We start from the raw sequence: 22,114 nt of genomic DNA on the forward strand, positions 1-22,114 counted from the left end.
TTCATAAGTGTTGAGCAATTATTTAAAAAATTTGAACCAGCATTTGAAAAATGTTGTACAAAAATTTATAAAAGTATTGATCATGTATATAAAAATGTCGAACAAGTATTTGAAAAAATGTTGACATGTATTTGAAAAAATGTTGAACAAGCATTTGAAGGGAAAACTGAAAGGAAACAAAAACCGGAGAGAGAAAAAACAAAAGAAAGCAAAAAATGGAAAAGTAAATCGAAAAAAAAGTGGAGAAGAAAAAAGAAAAAACTAAAAGAGAAAACTGATATTCATGGACATCTAATTTCCCCATATGCAAAATGGGTCGAATAGTGGGTCTAAGCCTCTAACGGTAGGACCAACATGTGCAAGACTAAATTGTAAAAAACCTAAATATTAGAATGATTCCTGCAACTCTGCACAATAATATGCTAGTAGCGAAAGGACCATGCATGAGCAAACCTCGATGGTAAACCTCGGTGCCTCCCATTGTTTTCCTGCAACACATATAGTGAAGATCTGGATCAGGTTAACAGAGAATTGGCATACTATTAGTAAAATATGTTAATGAGAAATAAACATATTGCAGATCCAACAGATTAAGTCGAGACGCATGGAAAAGCTAGTTAACCTAACCAATCATGATAAACAACTTGGAAATAGAGCACTTATATATGTTTCTCGTGTATTGAGTACAACCAAATTCGATTTATTTCTCATATGCATAACAATAGAAAATTGTACCCACAACAAATGAACATCAAATTGCAGAAGTGCACCAAACGGTTAGCTGGACAACAGAACAAATGAACCAAAATAGTTTGCCGAGCACGACATTGCAAAATAGAACATATACTAGAAGATAAGATAGTTAATGAAACCAATAATGCTCGAGAAATGCTAGGAAATATAGCAATTGTTGGACTAAACTGTTAACTGAACATTACTTTTTAGAATATGAGATTGCATATTAACATTACAGAGGACAAATCACTAGAAGGCAGGGACGGTGGCCTCGAGAAAACACCGAGAACTGTATTTTAAAGTAGACAACCGTCTGGCGGCGTCGACGGTGGTCTCGAAGATGAGGTGCTCCTCCAAGATCTGGTGGTCGGCACGCATGGCAACCATCGCGACCTCATCCGCGCGCGGGGCCACAATTTGCTTCTTAGCTGCCAGATGCTGTTGAGCTCTGCTTGGTGTTGCTGATGTGTTGGTTTTTCCCTCCAAGTGTAAAGGGTGATGTAGTACAACGACGACAAGAATTCCCTCAGTTATGAAACCAAGGTATCGAACCAGTAGGAAGATCCACAAGACTATGTAAGCAGCACCTGCACACAAACAACAAATCCTCACAACCCAACACATGTAGGGGTTGTCAATCCCTCGTGGGTAAAATAATATGGTAAATAGATAGATTGATAGATGCAAATAAATTAACGACAAGAAAAATAAAACGTAGCAAGGTATTTTGGGGTTTTTTTAATATATACCTGAAAATAAAAGAGCAAATAAATTGGAAACATGAATAGCAAAATAGATCTTGAAAGTAAATTATGAGAGATAGACCTGGGGGCGTAGGTTTCACTAGTGGCTTCTCTCGAGAAAATAGCATACAGTGGGTATACAAATTACTGTTGGGCAATTGATAGAAGAGCAAATAATTATGACGATATCCAAGAAAATGATCATGTATATAGACATCACGTCCAAGATTAGTAGATTGACTCCTTCCTGCATCTACTACTATTACTCCACACATCGACCGCTATCCAGAATGCATCTAGTGTATTAAGTTAATGAAAAACGAAGTAATGCTTTAAAAACGATGACATGATGTAGATAAGATCTATTCATGTAGGAATAGACCCATCGTTTTATCCTTAATAGAAATGATACATGTGTATCGTGTCTCCTTCTGTCACTGAGATTGAGCACCGCAAGATCGAACCCATCATAAAGCACCTCTTCCCATTCCAAGATAGATCAATAAAGTTGGCCAAACATAACCAAAATATCAGAGAAGAAATACGAGGCTATAATAATCAAGTATGGATATAATTTCATAGATCTGATCATAAACTCATAGTTCATCGGATCCCAGCAAACACATCATAAAAAGAGTTACATCACATAGATCTCCGAGAGACCATTGTATTGAAGATCAAAATGAGAGAGAAAGCCATCTAGCTACTGCCTACGGACCCGTGGGTCTGATATGAACTACTCACGCATCATCGGAGGAGCACCAATGAGGATGTTGAAACCCTCCATGATCGTGTTCCTCTCCGGCAGTGTGCCGGAACGGGATCTAAATTTGATCTCGTGGCTTCTGGAACTTGCGGCGGCTGAAACAAATTTTCATCGACTCCCCTAGGGTTCCTGGAATATTTGGGTATTTATGGAGTCAAGAGGTGGTGGAGGGGAGTCCGGAGGCTCCCACTAACCACCAGGGTGCGCCAGGGGCCCAGGGCGCACCCTGATGCCTAATGGGCCACCTGGGCCTCCTCTGGTGAGCTTTCTTGGTTCCCAAGCTTTCTTCTGGTCCAAACAAAGTCTCCAAAATGTTTCGTGGCATTTGGACTCCATTTAATATTGATTTTCTGTGAAGGAAAAAACAAGCAAAAAACAACAACTGGCACTGTGCACTATGTCAATAGGTTAGTCCCAAAAAATGATATAAAGTTGCTATAAAATGATTGTAAGACATCCAAGAATGATAATATAACATCATGGAATAATAAAAATTAATATATACTTTGGAGATGTATAAAGCTCCTCGCTATACTGCGTGCAAAATGTTTGTGGGTGGCGCTTAATTGGAGAACAGGGGCAGTGATTTGGGCAGAAGGTGTCGCGCCGTCGGTCGAGGCATGTGCGACGGAGAAGGAGGAGGATGATGGGGGTGGGGTCTGTATTACCTGACCATATCGACGAGGCCATGCGGCAAGAGGAAGGGTCGCCGGCAAGGAGGACGTGCTGCATGAAGAAGGATCACTTGGGAGGAGGAGGCGCTGCAAGAAGAAGGGTCGCGGGCGAGGAGGCGACGCTGCCAGTAAGCAGCAGTGATGGTTTTGAACTTGGAAAGCAAAGAGGAACAGTGGAAATGTGGCTTTTGGTCGGGGAGGGGGGACTAGATATTTCTGCGGTGGCAGAAAATTGTGATTCAAGCGCGGGCGGTGGACTATAGACGAGAAAGCTTCCTGCGTAAGCGAGAAAAGAGAGTGCGCCAAGATATTTTATATAGCATCCCACACGATTCTTGCTAGTAAACTATTCGTGTTGTGCTTGATTTTTTCATTCTGATTTGAAAGACAAAATGGTGTTACGAAGGGAGAGGACAGTGTTTGAATTGCTTGAGCATTATTACACAGTGAACATGCAACTATATGAGTGCCGTGTTAAATTTTGTAATTATTTCGGGCTCATTTGGCCTTTTTATACATTAATTGAGCTTATAGGCATTTAATATGCATAATTAAAATTTGAACTACATGCACATGCTCTAGTGCACCAAAGTTTCCTGAAAAATCACATGTGTGTCTTTTGGTGAATTTGTAGGTCCCATCCAAGAAATGAGAATGAAATTCAAACATCTGGCGTCGTGGCTCGGCCGGAAACATTGAGAAGCTTGGTCTTTAAATTCCTCTAATCCAAAACTCGCGTGAATATCCTAAAACTTGGCATGGTGTCATGACAAGGCACCAACATGCTGTGGTAGAAAATTTGGCCGAATTGGAACAAGTTTTGGTATAAGCTTCTTGTAAACCGGAGCTTCTTTTGAGAAGGCTCGTGGTTTCGAGAGGGAACGTGTCACCTTTTGTACGAAACAACATACGCTGTCTTACCCCCTTTTATTTTTTTATTGTGGCAAGATAGAACTATATGAGTGTCGTGTTAAAATTTGGAATTATTCCGGGTTCATTTTGTTTTTTTACACATTAATTAGTTTCGCGGCATTTAATGTGCATCATTTAAATTTGAACTACAAGCCCATCCTCTAGTGCACCAATGTTGGTTCAAAAATCACATGTGTGTCTTTGGGTGAATTTATAGGTCCCATGCAAGAAATGAGAGTGAAATTCAAACATCTGGGCGTCGTGGCTCGGCGGCAAACATTAAGAAGCTTGGTTTTAAATTTTTTGTAAATTCAAAACTCGTCTGAAAATCATGAAAATTGGCATGGTGTCATGACATGGCACCAACATGCTACGGTAAGTAATTTGGCCCAATTGGGACAAAGTTTTGGTTTAAACTTCTTGCAAATCGGAGCTTCTCTCGAGAAGCCTCGTGGTTCATAGAGGGAACATGTCACCTTTGTGTGCGAAACGACATATGATGCCTCCTCCCTCCCTTAATTTTTTTTACAGAGGCAACATAGAACTATATGAGTGTCGTGTTAAAATTTGGAACTATTCCGGGTTCATTTGCCTTTTTATAAATTAATTGAGTTTCGGGGCATTTAATATGCATAATTCAAATTTGAACTACAAGCAGATGCTCCAGTGCACCAAGATTGGTTTCAAAATACATGTGTGTCTTTGGGTGGATTTATAGGTCCCATGCAAAAAATAAGAATGAAATTCAAACATCTCAGCATCGTGGCTCGGGATTAGATCATAAGTGGGTTTACGGGATTAGCCGGGGCCCTGTTTAGATCCCTAGGTGCACAGGTTCATGACTAATGCTATTAACTCTTGAACAAAAAAAAACAGTGATTTATTACTCGATCCATGCTTCTCAAACTTTTGTTCTGATTACTCATCTTCGTACAAACTTGTTAAACAATCGTACCGGGTGTACTAAACCTGTTAAACCTCGCTTTCATCATTTCAACTCGCTTGCGTACTGCCTAGATGGAAAATGATGCACGCAAGTTGCAGAATCAGACTTACAGTCCTTTAAATAGTACATTCAACAGTTGATTAATCTAGTGAAAGCGAGCTAGGGAACATTGACTAGCACTTCCTTCGTTCCAAATTACTCGTCGCTGAAAATGGATGTATCTAAAATTAAATTATATCTAAATACATCTAAAATTGAAATACATCTAGATACATCCATACATGCGATAAGTAATTCGGAACGGAGGGAGTATCAAATAACAACGTACAAAAGCAACCGGTGTGTATAGGCCACCGAAGATTTCTGGACAACGTGGTCGCTCGCGAGGCCTTTGCGCCACGGCGCCTCCACTGCCAGCCAGCCACAACACCGCCACGGCGCCACTCCCCGGACGTCATCTGGTGGTGCTATGTGATGGCGCTTTGTCTTACGCCAGCGAGAGATTGAGAGTGATCACTCGTAGGTAGCTAGGGCTCTCAGGACCAACATATAACGTCACCTGTTAATTGGCCCAGCAACTAGTGTTAACCTGGGCTTGGATCAAGCTATAATGAATCTGTAACCCGTCCCTTGATCTCACACACCTTTCAATTGAACAGATCTATCGATCGAGAGGATGGGGAGGGCGCCTTGCTGCGAGAAGGTGGGGCTGAAGCGAGGAAAGTGGACGGCGAAGGAGGATGACACTCTCGCAAAATACATAGCTGGGCACGGCGAGGGTTCATGGAGGTCTCTGCCCAAAAATGCGGGTAAATATGGCGTAAGCTGTTTTGCTTGTTCACAGTAGCTACTTAATTAGTTGAATATTCAAGATCAGACAGACTACTTAACTAGCTATACCTTCATGACTAACATGAGGGAGTGCTACAAATATGTTAATATGTTCCAGCTTCCCATTGTATTAATACTGCAGGGCTACTAAGGTGTGGCAATAGCTGCAGGCTACGGTGGGTCAACTACCTGAGGGACGGGGTGAGGAGGGGCAACTTCTCTAAGGAGGAAGACGATCTCATCGTCAAGCTCCATGCTACATTAGGCAACAGGTACGGGCCTTGGATTACTCCACCATTAATATATATATGACCCACGCGACGCTATGCTCGCAAGAAGATGTGTTGGCCTACTATTTTCGATTTTTTGTTCAAAAGGACCCCTGGCCAACAGAATTACCAAAAAAGACCACATGTCAAAAACATTGTCAAAAAGGACCCCCTCGCTAGTGGCGGCAGGCGCGGCAGGCGACACGTGGCGCCTGCCGCCATGCCAGGAGGCGGCGGGCCCTGCCGCCACCGCAGGAGGCGGCCGCGCGGGATATAACCGTTTGTGCACAGTGCGCCGAGCCGGGACGGAACGGCCAGGCCTGGTGGGCCATGCCGCCACTCAGCGAGGCGGCCTCTGTTGCCGCTGTCGGGCGCGGGCCGACAACCTGTGATGCTCGCGGGCCCCGCCTGTGGGCCAGGCCGCCACTACAGCAGGCGGCGACCCTGTTGCTGCACGCGCGACAACGACGCAAACGGCGCTGATTCCGGTGGGCGCAGATTTTCACAGGCGCTGCTTTTCCCCAGTTCCTTGTTTTGCTTTCTGCCATAAGTTTCGATGATCCAGAATCGGATTCCCGCCTAAACTTTGTAGTACTAATTGCTACGTAGACGATACTGATTAAAGCAGTGCGTGATTCTCGCTTTCGTCTATTTCTCCAGCCGAAGCGACAGCACTCAGGCGTGCTGTTTTCAATGCGTGTTTTCCTGCCGCACACTCGAGAGCGTTGTTGGTGCTGCGTGTGATGAGACACCGCGATGCTGGAATCCGATGCCGCGGTAGGTGAGTTCTGGCTAGTTCTGTCGACAATACAGTGGTCCTCTTCTTTTTAAACGCACATCCGCGGCTCCGTGTGCATACACTCTCTCTCCCGCATATCTTTGGTTGCCTTCTCTACCTCTTTGCTCTCTCTAAGCGCATACACAGACAGAAAGGAAAACTTGGTAGCCACTTTTACTCGTGATTTTGGTCGATTTGGAGTTGGATTTCGAAGATGATGAAGTTGAAGAAAAGATAGATTAAGGTAAGATCTATCCATTTTTGTTGGTTTCGTTCACATGCATGATGTTTTTGTTCTGTTTGATTAGTTCCTAAGTGTGTATTCTCTGTTGTTTTAGGCATAATTTTAGCACTTGAAGGAGTCATTTGGAGTCATTTAGAGCTTGAGGAGTAGGATTTGCATTGCGAAAGTGAACTACAAAGTTGAAGATCAAGGTATGAGCTTTGCAATACGTGTAATTTTTTGTGCATGCACGATGGTAATTAGTTAGTCTTTTAGCCCGTCATTAGCTATGCGATGTTAGTGCGTAGAGGTTAGAAATAATTTCAGACGACAAATACAACATTTATAATATTTTTTTAGAAGAGTAGATTGAACATGTTATATCTATGTTAGGTGCATTCATTAGTATTGACATGCGAGAAATCTTAATACGGTAATTAGGAAAAAAACTTGTACAGTAATTGTTCATTGCATGTGGTATGCCATTTCATGTGGTATGTTTATTAATAAGTCTATAGTTAGGAAGCGTAGGTCTACTTTGTTATGTCGCAATAATCTAAATTTTATATGTTAAGATTATGTGCTAATGTACTTGATGATGTATGTAATTAGATAAAATAAATCATCTTAGTAGCAAACAAGAAGGAGATGACGTGATTGAAGAAATTGTGTTTCTATCTTCGCTGTCCCTTTTGAGGTGATGACCACATACATGCAAGTGCTATTTTCATACTTTTGATAGCAGAAAGAAAAATCCGTGTGTAATATTGATGTTCATGTGATAATAGGTTGACTCAGTTCATATAGTACTGGCGACGGGAATTTATTCGAACTATTTGGACTCTTAATTGCATTCGCAAGCACATCCATATTGAAGCTAAGGTATAAAATGACACCGTAATTTTGTTAATATTTTTTATATTGATGTATTATTGTGAATAATGTGCATGCCACTGCAAATATTATTATTTGTAAATAAATGATTGCTATTGTATGCTATGAAAAAATTATATAAAGCCAGAAGAAATTAAATGTTTTACTCATATGACATTAAAATGTTATTATTGTACTGTTATGTTTAGTGGCTGTTGTAAGAAAATTAATTTTTACTAATAGTCATTTTTACTCTTGTAGACGAGTTTGAGAAAAAAATAGATCTTTAAATACACTTTAACCAAACCCTTAAAGTCTACGCAAATGATTCTAGAAACAAACCGAATATTTGTAATAAAAATACGGTTATTATTTTAGTCGTATGATATGTAAATGTTGTCATCATTACTAAATGTTCAGTTACTAACTATTTGAAATGTAAAAAATGTATGGTGGTTAGGTACTATGGAAAATTTAGTAGTGTACTATGGGAACGTCTTACGCGACGGTCCTTTCGGGGTGGATGTATCCTTGTGCGAGTCGACTACAATTGTAGTGAGAGACATGGTCAATGTGGGTTACGCAGCAGTTAGAAGGTGCATCCGAGCGGTGTTTGGCCCAGGGATGCAGGGAAAAAAATGACAATGGAGGCCTTCGTCGTTGACGGAGGAAATGATGGGACAGTTGCCCGTTAGGGTTTGCGGCCTGTCACAGGTGATCGGTCGTGGGGGTCGTACATGAGATTTGCAAGCAATTCCAATAACTCAATGTATGGTCAGCCGATGGTGTATGTGGAGTTCATTTCAGTCACTAATGTTGCCGGATGCAGTAGCAGGGGTGGTGAGGTCGAGTTGGCCATCACATCAGCCCCTAGCATCAGTTGGCCATCATTTCAGTCTCTTGTATTTTTTTAAGTTAATTTTGATTTGCATTTGTATTTCTGTCTTCCTCGTAATTTATATTTATATGTTTGTGTGCAGGTTATGGGTGAAGTGCCAGTGCTTTTGCAGGGGCCCCATGATGCCGGCCACCGTTGCCACCTATTTTTGAAACCAAATACTAAGCATGATTATCGGCCTTTCAGACTTCGAACCATAAAGAAAACATGGCCAATACACAATCATTTCCTTGCTCACCTTGACGCTTATGGACTACAAGGTTTTGCTAGGCTCACATCATGCGACGACCAAGTACGTTCGGACCCATCCCTTTTGACATCCCTCGTTGACCGGTGGAGACCTGAAACCCACACCTTTCACTTTCGTTTTGGGGAGCTTGCACCTACACTGAAAAGATGTTTCTATGATCACTGCTCTACCAATTAGAGGTGAGCCGGTAGCCTCTCCACAAGTGTCTTCATCTTGGGCATTAGATATAGCAGCCCGTCTTGGGATGGAAATGCCAGAATCACAACGTTCTGGTAACCCTCGGGGCATCCCACTCGTCTGGCTTCGTGATAACTTTCTTAATTTATCTAGCTTCGTCAATGAGGAGACGAGAAAAAGACATTTGTTTGCGTATTTGTTGTGGCTCCTCGGAAATCTATTTCCAAATTCACATGGGGACGTTGTTGTCCCTGGTCTCATCTACATTGCAGAGAATTTGGTAGATGAACCTTTACCCGAGCAGCCAAAATACATCTTCGGTTCTGCCATGCTATCTCATACATACAGAGGCTTGTGTGATGCCACGCAAAAAACCTCTTTCACACAAAAAGCTCCATTACTTTGTGTCGCCTATGAGTTTCTACAGTTATGATCCTGGGAATACCTCCCTGTAGGACGACCTCGTATAGTACAACCCATATACCCATACGACTTTGGCGAGGGTGCTAGCGCAACTATGGCCACCAGGTGGACAAAGGCACGGAAACATTGGTCTCCAGATATTGCGAAAAATTGTTACCCTATGTACCACCAGCAGTTTGAGATACTTGATGAGGCAGAAATCACATGGAACCCGTGGACTCAGGACCAGCTAAAAATGGTCTTTGATGCTCGACACTTCACACCAGGCATGTTGACCGATAGTGCATTCTGGTTGACTCGCTGCAACTTATTGTTCCTGTGGTGTGTTGAACCTTACAACCCAGAGCGTGTAATGAGACAGTTCGGTCTCTATCAAGAAATTCTACCACCTTTTCCCAGACGTATCGACGAGGAAACACATAAGTAAGATGTGTCATCCCTAAATAGTTAGTGTCATTTTTAATTTACTGAACTCACACTTTGTTACATAATTTGCAGGCTAAAAAATATGGGCAGGGGTTGGAGTTTATACGATTGGAGGGAAGAGAACAGTGAATGGGTACACAAGTGGGAAAATGAAGCGCTAGCAGATATAGTGCGTCAACTTAGGTATATTTTATGTACATTATTTTTTCACGATGATCATACGATGCGTGAAGATGCTTTGCTTTCATCACAACGGTTTATGTAATTATTTAATTTCGCAGACCGTACGATGGAAGTACAGATCAAGCGTACAAGCAGTGGTACTGCATGAACACACGTGCTAGCCTGGCCAGTCAGCCAGCTACTATACCAACACATCTCACACAAGAGGAGCAGGCGCGGAGACATGTTGAGCTGCATGCAGCTTACTATCGTGACCACCTGGTAATCACTTGTAACTTTTTTAGGTCCATCATTTCATAATCATTTGAACTAAATAACATCCAAATATTGTTCAGCTTGAAAATGTCAACGAAGTAGGGCAGATGGCTACGGATAGCATGCCGGCCGAGGGCCCGTATCGCAAGACATTCCAGAAACTTTTGCAACAATTCGTGGCAAAGAAGTTCAGATGCGGTAGAGGCGACGACGTTGCCACTGGAGCATACATGCCGGTAGCGAGGTCAGCCAGACCGAGTGCGGCACCGTCGTCCAGACCGAGCGAGGCGCGTATGAGCCATGAGCAATGGGGGGAGGGTCCGAGTACTAGAACGACATTGCCACGACATGACTCATCTCTGCCGCTGCATCGCTCTTCTTCGATGCAGCTTCGTCAGGGGCAGACATCTCAGGACCATGGCACGGGCTTGGATTCGATGCCCGAGTAATTTCTTTCCCCTAACCCATATGTGTACACAGGATATGATGCATACACCCAAGGTGAGGGATCTCAGCCGTATCTCTCCACGCGAGGGATCCCCATGCCCGAGGAGACTCGTATACCAGATTTAAACCAGCACCACATACAATGGCCAGACAGTATAGGAGAGGGATATGCTCAGGTAGTCATGTTTACATTTCAATGCATTTACAATGATATCATATATTATCCTCTAACAGTTTGGTTAAAATGTTTCTATGTGCAGGACACACCTGATGTTAATTGGGGCGATGAGAACACCCAACGCGGCGTCAACACATGCCTCCGGGGAGCATCACGTGATCATGGCGTCAACACATGCCTCCGGGGAGCATCACATGATCTTGGCGACACGGTTACGTCATTAGTTACAGAGTTCTTCGGAGGGGACGTTATTGGCCCATCTTTTATCCCCCCGGAGTCACAACCATACGCCTACAATTACGCTTCAGGTTCGCAACAAGGATTCGCGACTCCACCACCTACGCAGGACTCGCAGACACATGAAGCCGAATTGGAGTACGGCCGCGGTCTTCGTGTGCCCCGGCCACCTAATCGCTTGTCGCCTTCCGGTCGTAAGGAAAGGCCAGGTGGTCGTCGTTAAGTAGGGTGATACATCTATGCACGTGCGCGACCCATTGTATCTACATATGTGTGTATCAGACTTTTCAATTTGAACATCTATGTATGCTGAAATAAAAATGCACCAGTCAGGAACAATTTTTCCCGCCTATATCTTCCGCCATACTATCCCGCTCCACTCTTTTGCTTATGTTAGGCCGAAATAATTTGTTTTAAAATTTTGGCTGATGAATACTGTGCAACCATAGCCCGTCTTAGACATTAAAAAAATATATTTTCAAGCAACGCTTTCCCCTCAATATTTTCCCGCAAACGCTTTCCCTCCATATGTTCCGCCACCCGTTTGCCGCCAACCCCTTCCCGCCATATCTTCCTGCCACCCGTTTCCTGCCATATGTTCCCGCCAACCCTTTCCCTCCATTACCATTGTCGTTCTTTCCCGCCATTTTCTCCTCTTTACCTATAAAACCCCCTTCAGACGGAGGTGGATAAGCATTCGAGTGTAGTGTAGTCGAGATGTCCCATTATCCTTTCGATCGTAGTTTTCACCCTGGGATGAGTAGCACTCTGCTGAGGCTAGCTACCAATTTCAAGATGGACAATAGGATAGTTCAATGGGACAATCTCACCGGTAGTGACACCATAATGAATGAGTTGGCTCACCAATTACGTAGGTCTGGGTGGCCTGAAAGGACCTATGAGGAGGTACGTAAAGAACTTCTTAGGTTGGATGCAAGGTGGAAGAAGGTTGTGGAGCCGAAGAGTGAAACTTTTAGAAGGACTGCAGAAAACCATCCATTTTTATGCATCCTCGAAGGGCAAGAGTTCTTCATCGTCCAAGGGTAAGAGTTCTGCATCCTCGAAGGGCAAGAGTTCTGCATCGACGGAGGATCACGATGATGCCTTCATGTAGTTTTTAAGCTGTATTCCAGTTGTACCGTTTAATTCAGATGTACTTGCATTATTAGTTTGTACTCTCTTATTGTAAGGAATTATGTTCTATCTTAATTTCATTTTATAGTTGTTGCACGATGCTCGATAATTAGTGGAGGGAAAGAAAATGCCACTACTTTATTCTAAAACTATATATTTTTTCCATCACGACAAGGTACAACTGAAAATAAGATACAACACGACAAGGTACAACTGAAAATAAGATACATCGTAGAATTTAAATAAAGCTACATTTAACTACTGAAATGAAGCTACATTAAACTGCAGAAATAAAGATACAAATGATTGCAAAATTTAAAATACTACCACAGGAATCTACTGAGTCCAACGTGGATATTTTCCTTTTCCATCGCCAGCTTCTTCTGCTGCCTTGGCCTGACGAGCCTTTTCTTTCTTTCTCTGCCTCTCCGCCTCACGAGCCTCCTTTCGCTGTCGTTCTTGCTCCTCCATGCGACGAGCCTCTTCCCTGTTTTTCTTTCCCATTTCCTCAAAAAAACGGTGTTGCTCCGCATAGTATTCTTTTAACTCTCTCTCTTGCTCTACTTTCTCCTCAGCTTCCGCCTTCTCGCGTCGCTCTTCCGCAAATAAACTATTCCACGCACGGCGACTTCTTTCACGAATCTCAGTCACTGCCCAAGCCGGCTTCTCTGTGTCAATCCAATGATAGTACATGCACAGAGGCGGAGGAGACTACAACAAGAAACAAGAATGTTACTAAAGAATCAATGAAAATACCAACAATATCTATTCGTGATGGTTAAAGCATACCGGAGGCTTGTCGTACTCTGAAATAGCTACGGCAGGATCTTCCTCATAATTGGCGCACATGAAAAACTTCATGCCCAACCAATCTGAAAAATCCGTCACCTCCTTCACCTTGCAAAGATCGCCACACCAACACCGCAGGACTGCCACCCCCGGAGGCAAACTTGCATTCTTCATTTTCATCGGCCTAATGCTTGATCCGAGCAAGGCAAACTCATACCGACTGAAAAAAATGTGTTACACACTTTGCGCACTGCCGATTTCGAGGATGGGTGGACGAGAGCCTCGGTGTCTCCTTTTATAAGCTCAGACGATAAATGATGGCGAGAAAATTAAGCAGCGATATTTACGATCCCTGTAGTGTCGGCACAACAGCTTTCCGTAGCCTCGGATTCCCAGTGCCATCGCATCCGCTGAGGCAAAAGAAGCAAAGGCAGGATTGATTCCCAGGCGAAAGAACCAAAAGCGTCCATATTCCCGCGCGTCGGAGTCACAACCATCAAGCTCGCGCCTCGAAATCAGCGCCGCACCTCGAAATCAGCACCGTCTGCGCACTGTCGCGCGTGCAGCAGCACAGGATATGCCGCCTCAGCTAGTGGCGGCGTGGCCCACCTGCTGGGCCCGCGCGCAGCAGGCCTTGTCGGCCGAGTAGCGACAGCGGCAGCGGCGGCCGCCTCACCCGGTGGCGGCAGGGCTCGCCTGGCGCGGCCCGTTCCATCGCGGCACGCTGGCCTGTGCTGCCCTATGGACGCACCGTTATTCACCGGGCTGCCGCCTCCTGTTGTGGCGGCCGGGCCCGCCGCCTCACGGCGTGGCGGCAGGTGACACGTGTCGCCTGGCGCGCCTGCCGCCACTAGTGAGGGGGTCTCTTTTGTCAATTTCGTCCGCAAGGGGTCTCTTTTGTCAATCCCAGTGGACAGAGGGTCTCTTTCGACAAAAAATCACTATTTTCTGTTTTACTTTATGTGTAAGTTCTATTTTCAGACAACTTCCGAGAGTGGACTTTTTGATCCCAAGCTTCATGGGGCTCAAAATTTTGAAAATACAAAAGCCAAAAATTGTTGTTTCAAAAAATTGTGAAACGAGGTGCACATATATATAATGACGTATACTCTATCACTGTAAATCATGGTGATGAAATATGTTTTTATGTGGTCTACACAAAAAAATCATGATCTTTTATAGTGAACAGTACATGTTGTAGACAATCATGGGTTGTGTGTGTGTGTGTGTGTGTGTGTGTGTAGCTCACGTCATAATGCATTTCATCATGGAAATTTACAGACAAGTATACCCCCACCCCCACCCCCCTTCTAGTTTATATCGCTCGATTCAAAAATCTCACCAACTAAGATAGATGGTGAGTGGTGGAATATTTTTTTGTTTACTAAAGTGGTCAATCAATGCACTTGTTTTCCTTAAAAAGTTATGTTTACCAACGCATTAATTACACGTGAATATTTGCATTATATAAATTGTCATTACTTATAAATAGAAAAATGTCAGAAACTAAGGGTCAAAGATTAATATTGGAGAATGTGTGAGGATATGAAACAGCAACTACTTAGAAATGAAAAGACTTCATTCGTTTCATAACTGAACGTTTGATGTCTATAATGTATGCTCTTTCGAAAATAATGCACCCCATCCATGAGCATTGAACAGGACCAAGGCAAAATTAAGCATGCCAAAAACAGAGGCAGATATCTGTATTAATGTTGCATTCTTGTAATATTTTGCTGATTTTGATATAAAACAATTAAGTTGCATCTAGTTACATACAAATTTGAGGAACTGATCTTAGTCAATGTATATGTGTTAATCCATTACCGGTCTTGTATATTAATATATGATTTTAGTCTTTTCCTATATTCATTTCACACCTAGAAATAATGTACATGCTCCCTTTAACAGAAAGGAACACTAAATGTAAATTAGCGATCCCATTTTTCGCTCCCTTTCACATTTAGTGGTGGCGTAATATTCTGGCGCTATAGATTAAAGGTTATTCCCTCGACTATACAATTCTATGGCCCACATCATTGTACAGAAACAGATTTGCTATTTCTTGACCAACTTATTTCTCAAGTCATACACGACAAGATTTAGCCGTTTTTCTTGCGTTTCGTGTTTTTGTGTTTGCCATGTATTCAGTTTATCACTATATCCTCTCTTGACTATGTGGCAAAAATCCAACAACACAAACATGGACCAAGCTAGGTTGCGCTGTCGCGTCAACTGTGTTTTATTAAATATCTCTTAACTGGGGCAACAGAATGATACTTTGTTAAAACTGTAAATTCTCGCACTGTCTTTCTTAAATGTGACTCACTTGCTTTCTTTCTGAAAAAATAGGAGTGCATGATCCAATCGCATCTAACCTTTGCACCTGTGAAGTGGATAATTTTAAATCAGTAATCCATTACTTAATTAGTTTCTTGAGCCCACAAAACATATAACTCCCCTTTTCTTTTACGCAAAATAGGATGTAATTACCAATTTGTTGGTGGTGACATATGAAAGGCAACGCACAAAAGGAAGGGTATGAGGACTCATTTCCATCCGTGAAATTGTTGATGCATCATATTGGGTGTACATGAGATTTTCTTTTACGAGACGGGTTGTTGGTCTATGCATGTGTACGTGGGATTATATTTTAGGGCCACCCGTTTTATTGGTTCGCGTAGTTCTACATGTATTTTTTCCTTTTCAAGACAGTGCACACCTTATAAATTGTTAGCTATATATGATTTTAAATAAGAACAGGTTCACTAAACAAATGATTAGATGTTTAACGCAACAACCTTTAAGCACTAGAACAGCGTCTAGGTTTCGTAATTGTGATGTATGTTATGTAGATGTTTCAATGATCAGATGTTTCCTGTGATCAGATCCATTCGCGATTGTGATGTCTCATAGATTGTACGGCTGTAGTTTTAAACAAGAGTGGGTACATTACAATCGTTCAATCTATTACACATTACAATAATTTCTCCGGCGCAGCAGACCAACTGGTGCCGTGCTCCAGACGTTCTCACTCACTCAGAAAGCTCAGTGTACACTAGAGAGTGGCGGCTGCTAGTAGTCTAGTATTGCCCTAGTAGTCTAGTATTGCTCAGTTCTCAACATCAGTATTAGTCAATGTACTTGGTGGCGCTCTGGATCTTGCTAATCCACTTAAAAGATGACATTGCTGTCACCCCCAGCGCGAGCTGAGGAGATTGATGCTAACCCCGATGATGTAGAATGTGTACTGGTCCTCTCCAGCCTATCTCATGGTTCATGATCATGCGCGACATTTTGTTGGTCATATTAACTGTACCAGCCAGGAAACGCGAGGAACAATAAAGTAAACAACTTGCAAATTAGTTCGGGCATGTACTTGCAAAATGGCTCTATCAGTGCGAGAGACGAACCATGTGATCCTTGAGACCTAGGATAACATCGTTGATTTTTTTCTTTTTTTTCTTTTTTGCGATTGGTGCCGGATTCCTGTTCCCAATTAGTTCAGGAAATTAAGTAGAATGTCACTTAGGCAATCAATGGTATCGGCAGTGATGGGGTACAATCAGTGCGAGAGTTGGATGGGCTCTAGCTAGGATATCTTCGCCGAATTGCATGTGAAGAGGAATACATACTCATTGTTTAAATAGCGGGCTATTGCCATTTACTGGTTGTTGGGCCAGAAGCTAACGAAAAAGCTATAGCGGAGCTGTCGCAAAGCGAAACCAATTTAGCGTTTTCCATAAATCATGAAAATTTGAAAATAATTGTTGGCATCGCCTCCTCGCCGCACCTCACTTCTTCCTCACATGCTCTATCTTCTCTCTCTCTCTCTCTCACACACACACACACATGCACCAAGGAAGAGGATCACAATGGCTTTGCCAAAAAGATTTCCCTGGTGACCATAACGTGGCTACATCTTTTCTCAGCCCTCACCGGTCAAACAACCCGCTGAAGCTAACAACCAAGGCATGCACCAACAACTCACTAGCCAACTACATGCACGACTAGAGGGCCACCCCTGCAGCTGACTCACTAACTAACCAATACGTGCAGCTAAGGACTGGCTATAACTCACACGACATGTACACATGCATGTGTACAACTAATGTCAAGACTAATTCTAACAAAAATAAGTATACAATAAGGCATCATATATGATATAATGCATATACTTAACATATACATATGTTCGTATATCAAAGAGTGAATTCCATTTTTTACCTTGTAGTTGTACATTTGTGACACATATTACCCTATTTAGCGGAACTTTTATCGAAATGTCAGATTTTGGAGACTTTTAACACGGTTTTACCCCAGTTTTACATTTTGTTTGTTTATGGTCGATAGGATCGGCATGTTGCGTCATTGATTCGTAAAAAAAACTGTAAGGATCGGAGGGCATCATTGGCGATCTTGTCCAAGCTTCTCTTGTCTATCTGTTCCACTCCTTGTGGCCGTCCACATGTTTTTGGATACAGGGCGTCACCTCACACCTTACCTGATGGACACGCATCAAAAAACAAGGGTCCAAAGATTTCAAAAGGGGTATTCTAGACGAATTTTCACTCGAAGGGGTAATTAGTGTCACAAATGTATAAATATGGGGTAAAAAGTGGAATTCACTCTATATCAAAACCCGAGCAACAATCAGGCGTTCTATTTAAATAACCAAGCTTTGCATCAATGCGTCAGAAACTAGAACAAAAAATAATGCAGAAGGTTGGTTTTGTATAGCGGCTTAGCGGGCAAACGACTCCAGATTTGACGCTATAGTGGGAAATCGGGGCTATTAGCGTCATTTTAAATTCAGCGTTAAAAGTGCATAGCTTTAGCTTGAGAGATCTCAAAGGTTTGACACTCAATATAGTCCACGATATATCTATATCCTAAGGTATACTCTCTAATTAGTCTGCCTGGTCCGGTGTTTCGAGTTAGTACTATCTTAGCTCATAGAGCACCGCTTCCCATTTATATTTAAATAGCTCTCACTAACGAGCATGCATCTTCATGAACTGGCTGACAGATGGTCACTGATCGCCAGTCACCTGCCAGGGCGGACTGACAACGAGATCAAGAATTACTGGAACGCTCATCTTAGCAGGCAGATCCACAGCTTCCGGCGCATGTACACCGCTGGCAAGGAAACCACCATAACCATCGACATGAACAAGCTTTCCACCGCTTCCAAGCGCCGAGGCGGCCGGGCACCAAGGAGCAGCACGAAGAAGCAGCCGGTGCTTGAGCCCACCAGGTCAATGGAATGCTCTAGGCCGGTCGGTGACATGTCATCATCAACATCAAGCCTACCTCAGGGCAACTCGGAAACTATGTTAGAACAGAACCGGCCGATCAACATCATCACTAATGATACACCCTGCAGTGAGGAGCCCATGGTCATGGACCCCATAGATCTCAATGGTGGTTTCCTGGAGCCCAGCTACGTGTACAACTCAATGGATCAAATTGGGATTTTACAGGAGTCTGGGGAGATTGGGGCCCTGTTATCAAGCATCAACGACATGCCAGCTAGAGTGCTGACCGGCATCGAGCACGGAGGCCACTCACCTCGGGTTGAGGATCTCCTGGACATGGACTGGGAGGGTTTTGCGTCTCACCTATGCGACCAGCCAGCCCAGAATGATCCCCTCCAGACCGCGAAGCCACAGGCAACGACAGGCTCCGAGTCGGACAAGCTTGAGTCGTTCGTCAGTTGGCTCCTCTCTGATGCGTCCTAAGAGAAACAATCACAAAATGGCTGCCACAAACATAGAGGAAGAAGAAAAAGGTGTCGAGTCAGGGTTTTGGTTACCGCTCAAAATTTCAAGATTTACAAGATTACCGCGTATTTCCATGCCCCTCGGTAAATGGGCATTTCAAGCAAAACAAATCAATTTTTTTGAATATTTTGAATTTGAATACTTAATGTACAGTAAAGTACGGCAGCATCTCAATTATTTCAATATAGTTAGTTTTGGCATGTTGGTAACAATCTATTTCCATGTTCAAAATGTAGCGTTCGAGTTCTCCTTCTTGCACTTTTTTTTGAACTATATAAGTTCAAGTGCTATCTATATCAATTTTTGAAAAAAATGAAATCAAATTTTAATTATAAATTTTCTTCAGAATTTGCTTGAAATTTCGTGGTAACCATGATAACCATGTTTACCAATCCCCCGTGTAAAAATATCCCATTCTGTAACCAAAATAGTGGTCACGTGTGCTAGGCTGCTAGCCCTCGAGGCCTCCATGCTGCACTGCCAGATGTTCTGCAGCCCAGACAGGATGATGAAGGTGTGGCGTCCGCGCGAGGGAGAGATCTCAGGGAGCAACTAGTTGACGAGCGCTCCTTCGGGAGACTCCCAACGATCATTTCGGGGTGGGCTGAGAGCGCGCTAAGTGGCGCACTCTCAGCCGCCGCTACGCGTCGTGGTCTGGGCACTTCCTCCGGATTTTTTATTATTTTTTACACGCGTTTTTTGCTTTTTAGATGGTTTTTTCTAGTTTTTTCCACTTTTCTGTTTGTCACCGGACTTTTCAAGCATTTCGACAAATATTTTTCCGACAAAACCTTTCGTTTTCTTCCCTGAGAGGTACAGTTTTGCTTCTAGAGATGCACGCTATTGCTCTCGCGAGAGGCACGGCCATGCCTCCAGGAAACAAGAAAAACGTTTTTCTCTTTTTTTGTTAGAAGTACAGTTTTGCTTCCGTGAGAGGCACAGTTTTGTTTCCGCTAGTGGCTCAGTCATGCCTCTCGAAAACGGAATTTTTTTTGTGTTTTCTCTCTTTTCCTTTCATGAGAGGCACGACCGTGCCTCTCGGAAACAATAAAATTACGTGTTTTATCTTCTTTTTTCTTCCTTGAGAGGCACGGTTTTGCTTCCGCGAGAGGCACAGATGTGCCTCTTACAAACATGAAAAAACAAGTTATCTTTTATTTATTTCAAAATGCCCCTCAGGTGTCCATATAATACACATGCTATCAGCGTATGGTATCTGATCTGGACCGTCTGATACGCTCCGACGGACGGTCCATATCGCTCGGAGTATTAAAACCCAACTTGTCATTGTAGCTCCGTGATCAATTGCGGAAGGCCCTATCCATCCGCGCCTCCAAGCCACATGACTGAGATTGCCAAAATAATTAATTGAGGAGTACTCCTTCCAAAGATCACTCTCATCTCACCAGGTTCCGACAAGTGGCATACTGCATGTGCGCCATTTGTCGCAACTTGGGAGTTTTACCTTTTTCTCGTAAGCCTGTTTATGAAAAACGTTTTTATCTCTAAAACCGTGCATTCGGTCGATATGGTCCATCCATCAGAGAGGATTGGATGGTCCAGATCCAACGCAATACGCTGATGGCTTGTGTATTATATCGACAATCGAGGAGCATTTTCAAAAAAAAATTGAACAGATCAGGCATTTCCTCTCAAATTTTAATGGTATTATCGGTACAACTTTTAGGGGTATCTTCGGTATGATTTTTATCCAGTTCATTCCCGTCAATGCAGGTCCATCCTACCGCACGGGCATCATCGCTAGGGTTTGACTCCTCGTACGTGGTAGTGTTCCATCCATTGCCGGGAGGATGGGGCCGTGCGTCACACCCTCCCTCCCTCCACCGCAATCCCCTCACACTCTCGCACTTCCTCTTCACCTAAGAACACGAGAAGAGACTTCCTTCCTCCCCGTGGCGGCCTCTGCGAAGATTTGGTGCCATCCCACCTCCCAGTTCTATTCTCGTGTTTCAAAAAAAAAATCAAAAAACAAAGGAAAACCTTCAAAAAAATAAGGAAAATCTCAACTAACCATATTTAGCTACTGGATGGAGGTTGCCCCCCCCCCCCCCCCCGAGATTCGATCAACCTCTCCTTGATTTTAGGGTTAGTTTCAACATCACTGTGATGGTGAGAGGCTCAAGGAGGAGTTTTGTGCATTGACAACACCTTTGTATAAGAATAAAATGCACCTTATAGTTCCCAAGAGCCGAAATGGATTTAAGCAAGTGTGCTTGATAATTTTGTGCCATATGGGATACTAGTACTTAATCGGTGAAAAAACAAAATTATGTGGTGTTTGACTTGTTTTTTTTTTGCTGAAGTCAATATACTTAAGTTTTCCTCTTGAAAATTTGCATGTACCATTTGAGTGTGACAATGAACACATCTATTACTTTATTTTATTTTTTGACATTTGTAAAATCCATTTGTGCAATCCAGGAGCATGTGCTCTCTAGAGCGAAAATGGATTTTCAACATTCCTAGTCATTTTGGGCATTTGGTTCCATGTGGTTTTTACTCTTCACTCTTGACGGCTTGACGCTTGAGTATGCCTTTTTCACCGTTTGTTAGTCCATTATCACTCTTCCTATTTGTTCATCAATAGAAAAAAAACAGAGAAAAAACACAGAAAAAAACAAATTGCCCAAGAGAAAAAAAATCCATTGATGGTACTAAGAACCAATCGAGGGGATGGGGTTAAGTATAACTATAAATGTTTATATGGAAATCTGAATGGTACGTCTAATTATTTTCTTTTCGAATCTTTGATGTGGGGAGGGGGCATTGCCCCCCTGGCTAGAATGAAATTTCCATCCTGGTGCAAACCATGTGGCTCCGTACTTCATGGTGTCGAGGGCGGAACATTTGCATGAGGTAGCCGAAGCCCCCAGAAGCACGAGCCCGGCGCTGACTAGAAGGGTGGTGAATAGTTGTGTGTCAGAGACTGAGACCGTGATGTCTCTGGTTTCCACGCCGAGTATAAAAGTGAACAGGGGCATGCATATCTGAAATGGATATATGAATTTAATTATACTATTTTTGCATCTTGCAATCTACATCTAGGTGATGGCTCGGGGATGAGTGCTCGTCGGCGGCAATGGCACGACGAGACCGTGGCGATCAGTTGAAAACGTGTGATGGTGGCGTGCGATGGTGCTATGTGGCTTGCCCATTCTTGGTG

General features: G+C 43.1%; 1 long non-coding RNA gene and 1 pseudogene across 2 annotated transcripts; both read left to right on the plus strand.

Annotated features, from left to right (window-relative positions):
- The first annotated feature begins 5,452 nt into the window (after positions 1–5,452).
- LOC123083295 (myb-related protein P-like) lies at positions 5,453–18,851 on the plus strand (annotated as a pseudogene).
- LOC123083306 (uncharacterized) lies at positions 10,003–11,138 on the plus strand. Of its 2 annotated transcripts, none has more exons than XR_006439267.1 (3): positions 10,003–10,107; positions 10,206–10,368; positions 11,070–11,138. It is a non-coding gene; the product is annotated as an uncharacterized lncRNA (long non-coding RNA). The 2 variants fall into 2 exon arrangements; XR_006439269.1 differs by lacking the exon at positions 11,070–11,138 and adding an exon at positions 10,443–10,502.
- Positions 18,852–22,114: the final 3,263 nt, after the last annotated feature.

The sequence above is a fragment of the Triticum aestivum genome, chromosome 1B (assembly GCF_018294505.1).
Source record: "Triticum aestivum cultivar Chinese Spring chromosome 1B, IWGSC CS RefSeq v2.1, whole genome shotgun sequence".
Lineage (NCBI taxonomy): Eukaryota > Viridiplantae > Streptophyta > Magnoliopsida > Poales > Poaceae > Triticum > Triticum aestivum.